This window comes from Candoia aspera, chromosome 18 (genome assembly GCF_035149785.1).
Source record: "Candoia aspera isolate rCanAsp1 chromosome 18, rCanAsp1.hap2, whole genome shotgun sequence".
Classification (NCBI taxonomy): domain Eukaryota; kingdom Metazoa; phylum Chordata; class Lepidosauria; order Squamata; family Boidae; genus Candoia; species Candoia aspera.
The window spans coordinates 1,176,545-1,186,365 of record NC_086170.1 but is presented as its reverse complement, the minus strand read 5'-3'; the positions used below and the strand labels follow the sequence as shown (position 1 = coordinate 1,186,365).

Genomic DNA, 9,821 nt, shown 5'->3' with positions numbered 1-9,821 from the left:
TTGTGATGGCTGTGTCCTTGGCTGGTGTTGAAAGGGGAGTGGGCAAATTCATGGAGGGCTGGTCTATCAAGGTCTGCTGGTTTTGAAGATCCAGGGTGGCCTCCAGGTTGGGGCGGGGAATGTATCTCCAAATCCCAACTGCAGGTCCCAAACAAGCGTGGGAAAGAGGTAGGTCTCCATCTCCTGCTTGTGAGCACCCCAGAGCCATGTGGGGAGAAACAGATGGTGGATTATGGGTAGGCTGACCATATTTCCTTGAGACAAAAACGGGACATTGAGATGGCCAAATGGGGCAGGGGTGGGCGTGGGCTGGGTCGGCAGGCAGGAACTTCTGTGGTTTTCTTGTGCTGGGAATCTTCAGATTCGTTTGTGAGAGGCAAGGCTGGGCTGGACAGTCTAGTGAACGGTTGTCCCCGACCAGCCGTTCCTCCTCTGGCCGTGCTTTTACGTTTTCTTCCCGCCGTTTCAAGGCAGGAGCCCATCAGCTCGCCCTTTGATCACCGCCTATCAGCCGATCCTGTTTTTTTCTTTTTAGGTTTCCCGCTGGGTTGAGCTCTGCAGCTATTTTCCAACTGTTTCTGCCGAGCTCCCCCTCCTTCCACTCAAAGTCAGACTGCCTTCTGACAGGTTCGTGGGAACTTTCAAATGTTTAAGTAAGGTTTTTAAGAAAACGGGACAAAATGGACATTAAAACGACGGGACGGTCTGGAAAGGTTTAAACAACGGGACTGTCCTGTTCAAAACGGGATGCATGGTCAGCCTAATTATGGGGGCCTTAGCTTGAATGAGCAGGGCTATTCATACCTAAGTCACTTTGAGACTGAACTATACATGGGCAGAAAATGGACAGACACTAACTTATGTAACGTCACATCAGGCCAACATCAAGGTTTGCTTAACCGCTTCTCTTCCAACTTATGCTGCCAGGACAGGTCTATTTCTCATGAAAGGATAAGCAAAGTTTAGTCTAACCTCAGAAAGAGGACAGATCAAAGAAAGAATCCACAGGAAACAATCCCCGTCGTTTTCCTGAAGCTGATCTGAAAGGAACCTGCAACCAAAACCTTCAAAGGGAGGTTTACCTCTTAAAACTGCTACCTCTGGCTTAATGAAGGATATTTGTTGTTTTCTCTCACTGAAGGTGCTAATTGGCTTAACAGAAGCTGGCAAATAGCATCACTGCTAATTAATGCTGTTGGAAAGGGACACTGGGCATACTTCCGACACCTTCCAGCATTAGTGCAATCGTCAAAAAAAGTGTGTGTGTGTGTGTGTGTGCTTGCGTTACTTCAGTATTCCCATACAGTCCTGAGATTGCATCCGTGGCCTCCGAAGAGAATCCCTGGTGCATCTGATAACAGTGCAATCTAGCTCACAAAATTACAGAACCATGTTCGCCTTTCCCCCCCATGACTTTTATCTTCTTGGCCTTTTGGAAGCTTAGAATAATTCTTTTTTAATCTGTAAATTCCCCTGTATAAAATTCTGGTCCTTATTGATTTTTGCATTCCGTTTTTCCTCCGGGCCAACACTGGTTTTATGGAAATCCCCATCAGTGCATCAGTTATGCACTGTAAACAGATTTCTTGCTTTCATTGAATTTGGGAGCAAGAAACCATAGCTGAGCATTTAAAAATATTACAGTGTTTGCTCAGAAAGATTCCTTTGTTTGATGGGGGTTCTATTGCTAAACTGCATCAGAAATGCCAGATAAATAAGACATCAATATTTCTTGCTTTCTTTATCAGATTTATAAGGTCACCCATCTCAAATATACCTCATCTGCTGAAATTAAACTTATTTAATTGAATTGTGGAGGCAGCATTCTTCCTTAGTGTCTTGGCCAAATCTGATCTCCAGATGGGAGAGAAGGATCTAAACTTTCTTCAACAATTTAAGAAGACAAGCTTCTTTGCTTCCCAAATCTATACTCAAGTCTCTAGACCTCTCAATTGGGCTACGCGTTCAAGAAAACAAGTTTTTCATCTCAAGAAAAAACATACCTCTGTGAATTGAACAGGTAAGTAAAGAAATAGGATTTGGTGCCTCCTATTTGCAGGCCTCCCAAAATCTCTTTGCTACAGAACAGGGAGATGGCTGCCTTTTTTGAAACGCATCCTCACGACCTCAGTTTCTTCAGATCAATCACTGCCCTGAAGGGTCTGTGTGAATGCTGAAGATGTGTGCCAAGTTCACTGCCTACTTCTTCCCATAATTACGTATTTTATAATATAAAATTCCTCTTTGGGGGGAGATGGGCAGTAATAGAAATTTTAATAATAATGCTTATACATTTTTAGAGTTTTATCATATTGTATATTTATATTTTATAATGTTTTTAATTGATACGAGCCATTGTTGTTTTAACGTATCGTAAACCGCCCAGTCATGTTTGAGATGGGCGGTGGAAAAATGTGCTAAGTAAAATAAATAAAATAAAATCTGTCCATGTCAGAGTTGGGCTGCTCTCTAGGACAAGGAAGTCACCAGGCTTCCTCCTCCTCCTCCATCATCCCTTTGGTGGCACCATCTGAGCCAGCTTCCAACTCAGCTGCACCAATCCAGAAGGTGGGATTAGTGTGTGCACCAGCCTCAGCTGGCAGGAAGGATAGGCTGGGCTGGTACCACCCAACCCTTTCCTTTTAAAATCTCACCCCCCAGAAGCCAGCTCAGGGAAGCTTTTTTTTTCCAGAGCCAGCAAATCCCCTGGAGGACGGAGTAAAACTGCCCCAACATGCCTGAACAGAGGTGGCTCTGGCTTTCAACGGAGAAGGCTATTAGCACCATCCACATTCTGGGCACAGAACTCTGCCTTGACATCTGTGGGTAAGGACCTCAGTTCTTGGCGGTTACAGAAGAAAAGCAGAACTTAAAGGATGCTTGTCAGTTTCACAGATGGCCATTTAGCCTGCCGCTGATCCAGTTTAGCAGAGAAAAAGTTGGGGGGATCTCTTTCATTTCTCAAGTCCTAGGGAAAAAGTTCTTTGCTGAACGGGCCAAAAGCATCCCTGGAGGTGAGAGAGAGATCTGAATGAGGATGCCCACATTTCTGGGGTGGTTCTGAAAGATCTTTTTTATGTTCCTCGCTGTTTGCCACAGGCTAATCTGCAAGGGGAATGCGGGATGCTGCAATCTGAATTTGTTTCGCTGTCCCGAGAAGCTCCTTGAGCTGTTGACAAGCAGGAAATGGGCTTGTGTGCATAATCCATCCCAAAGGAGGGGCGAGCGGAGTGCAATGTTGAGCTACCATTTAGAATTGATGGAAAAACAATCCATCAGGCCAGTGAGAAACACACTTCTTCTTTTTCTCTCTCTCAGTGCCAGTGTTTCTCAACCTTGTCAACTTTAAGACGGGTGGACTTCAACTCCCAGAATTCCCCAGCCAGCCATGCTGGCTGGGGAATTCTGGGAGTTGAAGTCCACCCGTCTTAAAGTTGCAGGGTTGGTCTATTTGTTGGTAGTCAAGGTAGTCATCCCCACCTATTCCTTCGAATATCCAGTCTCGATGGAAATGACGATTTTGTGGCAGAAGTGAGGAAGCTTGCCTCAAAAGCCAGATGCAAATTTATTAGCTGTCCAGAAGAGGAAAATCACATGGACTGATGGACCCAGGTAGGAGAGCAGGATTAATAGTCTGGGACAGATGGTCTGCCGAACGAGATCCTGATGCTACTGGGGAAGAGACTGGGGTAGTTCTGATCCTGTACATCTCCGGAAATACTTACAGGCCTTTTTCTCAACGCTAAGCAGGATCTCTTCCGAGTAGCACGTCTGTTGATGTGCAACATCGAAGGCACAAGTGAAACTCGTAAGCATTCTTACGCATGTTCATAAGGGTTCCTGATACTTCCTTTGTTGCAGTAACTGTCATGCCTGAAACACTTTAAATGCCTCAAAGGTAATTTTAGCAGACAAAAGTGAGTTGCTTTGCCTTGAGTTTAAACAGATTGAAAGCCCACCACAAAGAGATGACACCTTTTTATTTTATTTCAACTCTTCCATCAATTTAGGATGAGATCGAGTTTGGTTACACACAGGCTCCTCACAGATCATTTCCAGTTGTCTTTGACTCCCCAAGGAACAGAGGGCTGAAGGACTTCCCATTTAAGGAAGTTTTGGTTCGTGATTTTCTCCTTGTACTTTGTGTGAGCTGGGCTGTTGGAAGATCACAGGTCTGCATTTTCTCCTCACCGACGCTTGCTTGCAAAAAATGAAATCCCCGGCTTTCTCACCGCTGTTCCCTTTATTAAAGATTGGGTTTTTAGGTCAGAGAGACTAGAGTTCATGACCATTTATCTCACTAACCAGGCAGCAAGATGTTTTATAAAAGGCAACTGACTTTCTAGTCAACACATAACTCATTGCATTCACATGGAACAGTTAACATTTGGTTGTGCAAGTGCAACCGTTCTGTGGCCTTCGTATTCCCTCCCACCCCTGTCTTAGCTCTGTATGAAATTTTGATTGGGTGACTTCCCTGATTCAACCTCTTAAACAAGGTATGGACAGAAAGATGATTGTATGATCTGTGCTTTGACCCAACGCAACTGTTTGGTGTTCCCCAAGGGTGCAGATTTTGGATACGTAAAACGGGACCTATCGCCCGAGAGCCATCCTCCCAGCCAGGACTCATTTGGGAACCTTGAAGTTAGCCCTCCGGTGAAAGTCAGGGGCGAGGAATACCCCCTAGGGCATCCCCCTAATAGGGACCTATTTTCCTGGGTAAGTGAAGATGGGAGAGGCATTAGCTTCTCAATGGAAGAATATTCCTGTATTTCTGTGGTTTAAGCTGTGAATTGCTCCTTTGGTTACTCTCCCCATATGGACTTTTTGGAAAAGTCTGTCCTAGCATCAACACAGAACTCTACGTTTTTCCAAGTTGGTAACATGCAACCTTCACAGTGAATCTCGGTAGGGAAGTGCGTGGGAAATTCAATAGATCCCATAACAGCAAGTCTCTTTCCCCCAGGAACACAACTGGGAAACTCGCAAAAAGCAAGCCCAGAGACGGAACAGGGAAGATTGTAACAAAGATATGGCGACAGAAGGACCAGACTTTTCAGGGATTGCAAATTGCGGATGGACTTAATAAAGGACTTTTACCGTCCTTTTCACACAGGCAGACCACCCCTTGGCTGGATGCCAACCGTAATCAAAGACTGCCCTGAACTCACAATGTGCTAAAGCATCACCTGACTTGTTACGTTTTGGGGTCAGTTCAATATATGGACGTAACCACTGTGGCTTATAACCCACGCTGTAGGGCTTAGGGTTGTGTGAATCAGTCAGTTACGGAGCATTAACAAACCATGGCTTAATGCGATAGGAGAACTCAGATTCCACCTCTTTTTTGCTTTTTAGAAGCCTTAATAGGAACATGTCCAAAACTGTCCAGGACTTCCTCTATGCCCAGGTAGCACAATCTCCCATTCAACTACATTCAGACTGGCTCCTCGTTGGACACACAGACGAGTTCTCGAGCTTCGTACCTGCCCCAGATCAAAAGGTACGTGTCACATCCCCTCTTGCAAACTCGAAAGAGCTCTAAGTGGCCAATCCGCAAGGCAAGCCGCATAATTAGCAAAGGCACGTCAAGGCAGCTTTGCAGACCGATCGATAGCTGCAGGCAGAATTTTTGAGATGTCGCCTTTCCACCCAGTTCTGCATCTTCTAATTCTTCTGTAAAGTGTTCCACCAGACCCTTTTACGAAATACTATTGTATTTATTCACGACCAACAGGCTTTTGGCTTATAGGAAACACTGCTCCCTCTTACCCTCTCAAGGGAATTGCAGCAGCACAGGGCTAACGAGGTATTTCAACTTGCCGTGCTTAAGAGCCCTACAGGAGGCTGATTAGGGCTAGAAACCCATCCTTCTCCACAGATAGTCCTTGCTTAACGACCACAATTAGGACTGGGATTTTGGTTGCTAAGGGAAGCGGTCCTTAAGCGAGTCGACCTGACTTTACAACCTTTTTTGTGGCAGTCTTAAGCAAATCACTGCAGGTGTTAAGCGAACCACGCAGTAGTTAAAGCAAATCACATGGTTCCCCATTGATTTTGCTTGTCAGAAGCTGGCCGGGAAGGCATAAAATGGCAACCATGTGACCATGGCAGCCTGCGGTGGTCATAAATGTGAACCGGTTGCCAATCACCCAAATCACGATCACGTGACTGCTAGGACACTGTGAGAGTTATAAGTGTGAGGACTGGCCATAAGTTGGTTTTTCCAGCACAGTCTAAGTCTGAACCATCACTAAACAAATGGCTGTTAAGCGAGGACCACCTGTATATTGCAGGATGTCAAGAAGCAACTTTGTGCTGTTTTAGGGAGCTTCACTGAACTTCTAACTCAACGGAGACCCTGGTTTGCTCCCGGGGTGGTAGTCACAGGGACATTCAGAAGGATGAGTCCTAAGGTATAAGCGTATGGCTCTTTTCACGCCAGTACACCTATTATCTCTAGGATTTCCGCAGCTCCACCTGGAGAAACAAGGGCTGAACCTGACTGAACAGGGGCCCACCCCAGAGCGACGCCTCGTCCCTAAAAATGCTGACAGGAGAAAATGCTGAAATAACTTACCATCCTTCTGCCCAGCATACGTGCAACAGACGAGAAAACACGTCTTTGTGGCCCAAAGTGTTCGGTCAGCAGCTTTCGTTCTCGTGCCCTGCGCGAAGCTTCTTCTAGGCTGCAAAGATCTCCATGTTAGGGGGCTAGATCCCCCTCTGCCCTGCATCTTTTTCCACCCCTCTCGCTTATTTATCTTCTATACTGCCTTTATCATTTTTATAAATAACTCAAGGTGGCGAACATAGCTAATACTCCTTCCTCCTCCTCTTTTCCCCACAACAGCAACCCTGTGAGGTGGGCTCGGCTGAGAGGGGGGGACTGGTGGGACGAACTCACAGCCTCCTGGTTTCCAGCCCAGCGCCTTAACCACCAGGCCAGACCGGCTCCCTTGTACCCTTTCTGACCCCCTCCTTTCAGGGTTTCCGCCTGCTGCTGGCCAGCCCCGGCGCCTGCTTCAAGCTGCTGAAAGAGAAGGAACAGGAAGGCCACGGAGAAGCCAAAGTGTTTGAAGGTCAGGCGATCCATCTTTCTCCTGTGCGGGACATCAGAGCTGAAACAAGATAATTGGGAGGGAAGTTTGCACCGTGCCGATTTTTGCAATGAAAGCTTCCTTTTCTGAAAAGGACAAGGTAACGGCCCATGGGGCTGGACTGCCTCAAGGGGTTGTGTTTCTCCCTTCAAACCTGGTCTTCCTCCCCACCGGGAGCAAGTGAAGGCTCTAAACTCCTACAATAAGCAGTTTTCCATTGTATAATAGTTATAATAAACTTTCTCACCAAGAACTGGACTTCTAGCCAGTGATTAAAACACGCACGCAGGCGAGAAATCCAGCGATTTTTCTTTTTTTAACAGGAGTTCAGTTCCTGGAAGACAAGCAGGTTTGTTCCAAAAGAGAGATCATTGCTGACAAATCCTTCAGGAATTGGAGTGAATACTGCCAAGTAAGGGACATCACATCCTCTCTGCTGTTAAATCTGGGCACTGAGGGATCCAACGGAGCGGCCCAGGAGGTCTTCCATTGTTCTGTTTAGATGAGAGAGATGGATGTAGAAAATGCGATGCGTGAAGAGGCCACGAGGATTATCTGGTCCAACCCTCTGTAACGTGCAGGATAACCAATCCAGCCATTCACGAGAGGCGGCCGACCAGCTTCTCCTTAAAAAGCCACCAGAGATGGAGAACCCACGGCCTTCGTAGGCAGTTCCATAGATCTTCTATCAGGAAAAAGTCCTTTAAACACGATCTAGGAAGCTGCATCTTGTGCTATCATTTTCAGTCCCAGTTTTTGTGTCCTGGCTATGGAAAATAATTCTGGACCGTCTTCTCTGCAGCTCCCCTTTATGTATCTGGACACTGATGTTCCATGTCTCCTCCGTATCTTCTCCAGGCTGCACATCTCAAGTCCCTTCAGCCTGCCCTCAGAGGCATGTCCTAAAGCCCCCCCTCTCCTCTGAACCTGTTGTTCAATATCCACCTGGAAATGTGGTGCCAAGAATGGCCCACAATCTTCCAGGGTGGTCTCGCCATGCAGAGTAGAGAGGAACGAAGGCTTCCCATGTCTTCAAATAGCGTACTAACGCTTATGTTTTACCAAATCACAGTACACATTTCACGCATTTTTGAACTCTTGAGGGAGGATTTAAGTAGAGAAATACGGTTCAAAGAATCATCTAAGGAAGATTTTGAGCCTGCCCCACGTGAGATGGAAAGGCTGTGAACCTCCTTTGTGAACATACGGGAGAAAACAGCTGTGTGGGGTTTGTGAACTCGGCTTCTCTACTAGGCTACCCCTACCCGGGACCCTGCAGCTGAGTTGGGGATACTACAAACACATCTGGAAATACCAAGCTGGGAAAGTATACACCCAGAAAAGTGAATTCCTGACAGCCTTACCTAAGCAAAACATTATAGAAAGGGTTATACATGAAGATGGGGTCTGGACCCACTTTCAGACCAAATTCCAAAAATTCCAGGGATTATTGAAGGATAAGGGTTTCATTGGCGCTCATTTTGTGGGCCCTGAAATAAAATGCATGGCATCACCCTACTTCTTCCTTCTCACTAAAGCATCTTTTTCTTCCCTCTCCAGAAGTGCATTGATTTGAACAGGAACATTCTCAAAGAGGAACTGGGCCTAACAGGAATATATTACTGATATTCCTCAGCTTTTCTCTCCTCATCCCAGAAGGTCTTCAGCTGTTGCTTATTTCTCAGACATGGTAAGTCTCCAGCCAGAAACATGCTTTGAGAAGAATCCGAGTGATCCAATGCCTCAGATGCATGTCCTGCCAAAGGCTCGGCTTGCTTCAATTTCTTCTGCCTGTAGCTTGGCCCTTGGAGCAGCAGCAGGCGTCTCAATGGGAGCCAGATGTGGCCCAGTGGCTTCCAGTTACCAACCGTTATCAAGGGACGGATGGTGGGATGACAGGAGAGGTAGCAAACACTTTTGATGTATTGGCTAGATTCACACGTCACGTAAAGCTCTTAAGAGGTTTGCTTGGCCCAATGTACTGGCTGAATCCAGTACCGTGTCTTGTTGTGAATTGCTACAGCATCCTTCTGAACAGCTTTAATGTGAACTTACAAAGGTGCTGTGATACTGATGACAAATCAAGAGTTAATTAGTTGTCCCCTGTAAAAGAATCTCTCCTTGCTTAACCCCTCCTGGTTTTAAAAGCAGCTGGAGTGGACTATTAAGACTTAAAAGTCTTCTTTCCCTGGAAATCCACTAGGCTACAAATCATGAAAGTGATTGTAATCTAACCTACTAGACCAATGGTTATCTCCTATTTGCAGGTAAACATGATCGTTCTGGGGAGGTACCTGGGCATCCCAAAGCCGTTTGGACCCATCATCCATGGCCAATGCTGCTTGGAGGAGGAGGTCCGCCATCTTCTGGAGCCCTTAGGACTGTCCTGCGTCTTCACTGATGACTATAGAACATGCCACCTGCTCAGCGGGGAAGTTCATTGTGGCACAAATGTCAGCCGGAAGCCCTTTTCCTTCAAGTGGTGGAACACGGGCCCTTGAAGGCCTCATAATGGCTTCTGTTTTCCCACCAAGGAAGATGATATCTTGTGTGTCTTTTCCCACGCTTCCACAGATAATCCAGTAACTTTCCTAGGAATCCTGGTGGTTCCTCTTTTGGTGGTATATGAAGGTGCCTGTGAATGTCTGTTGTGATCTGGACCATCTTCAGTATCTAAGTAGGCGTTCCTCAGCTTGGTTCCCTCTAAATTTATCAGGA

The 9,821-nt window shown here is 46.3% G+C and overlaps 1 pseudogene; it reads left to right on the top strand.

The window, feature by feature from the left end:
- Positions 1 to 2,734: 2,734 nt before the first annotated feature.
- LOC134507149 (protein-arginine deiminase type-1-like) lies at positions 2,735 to 9,604 on the top strand (annotated as a pseudogene).
- The last annotated feature ends 217 nt before the right edge of the window (positions 9,605 to 9,821 follow it).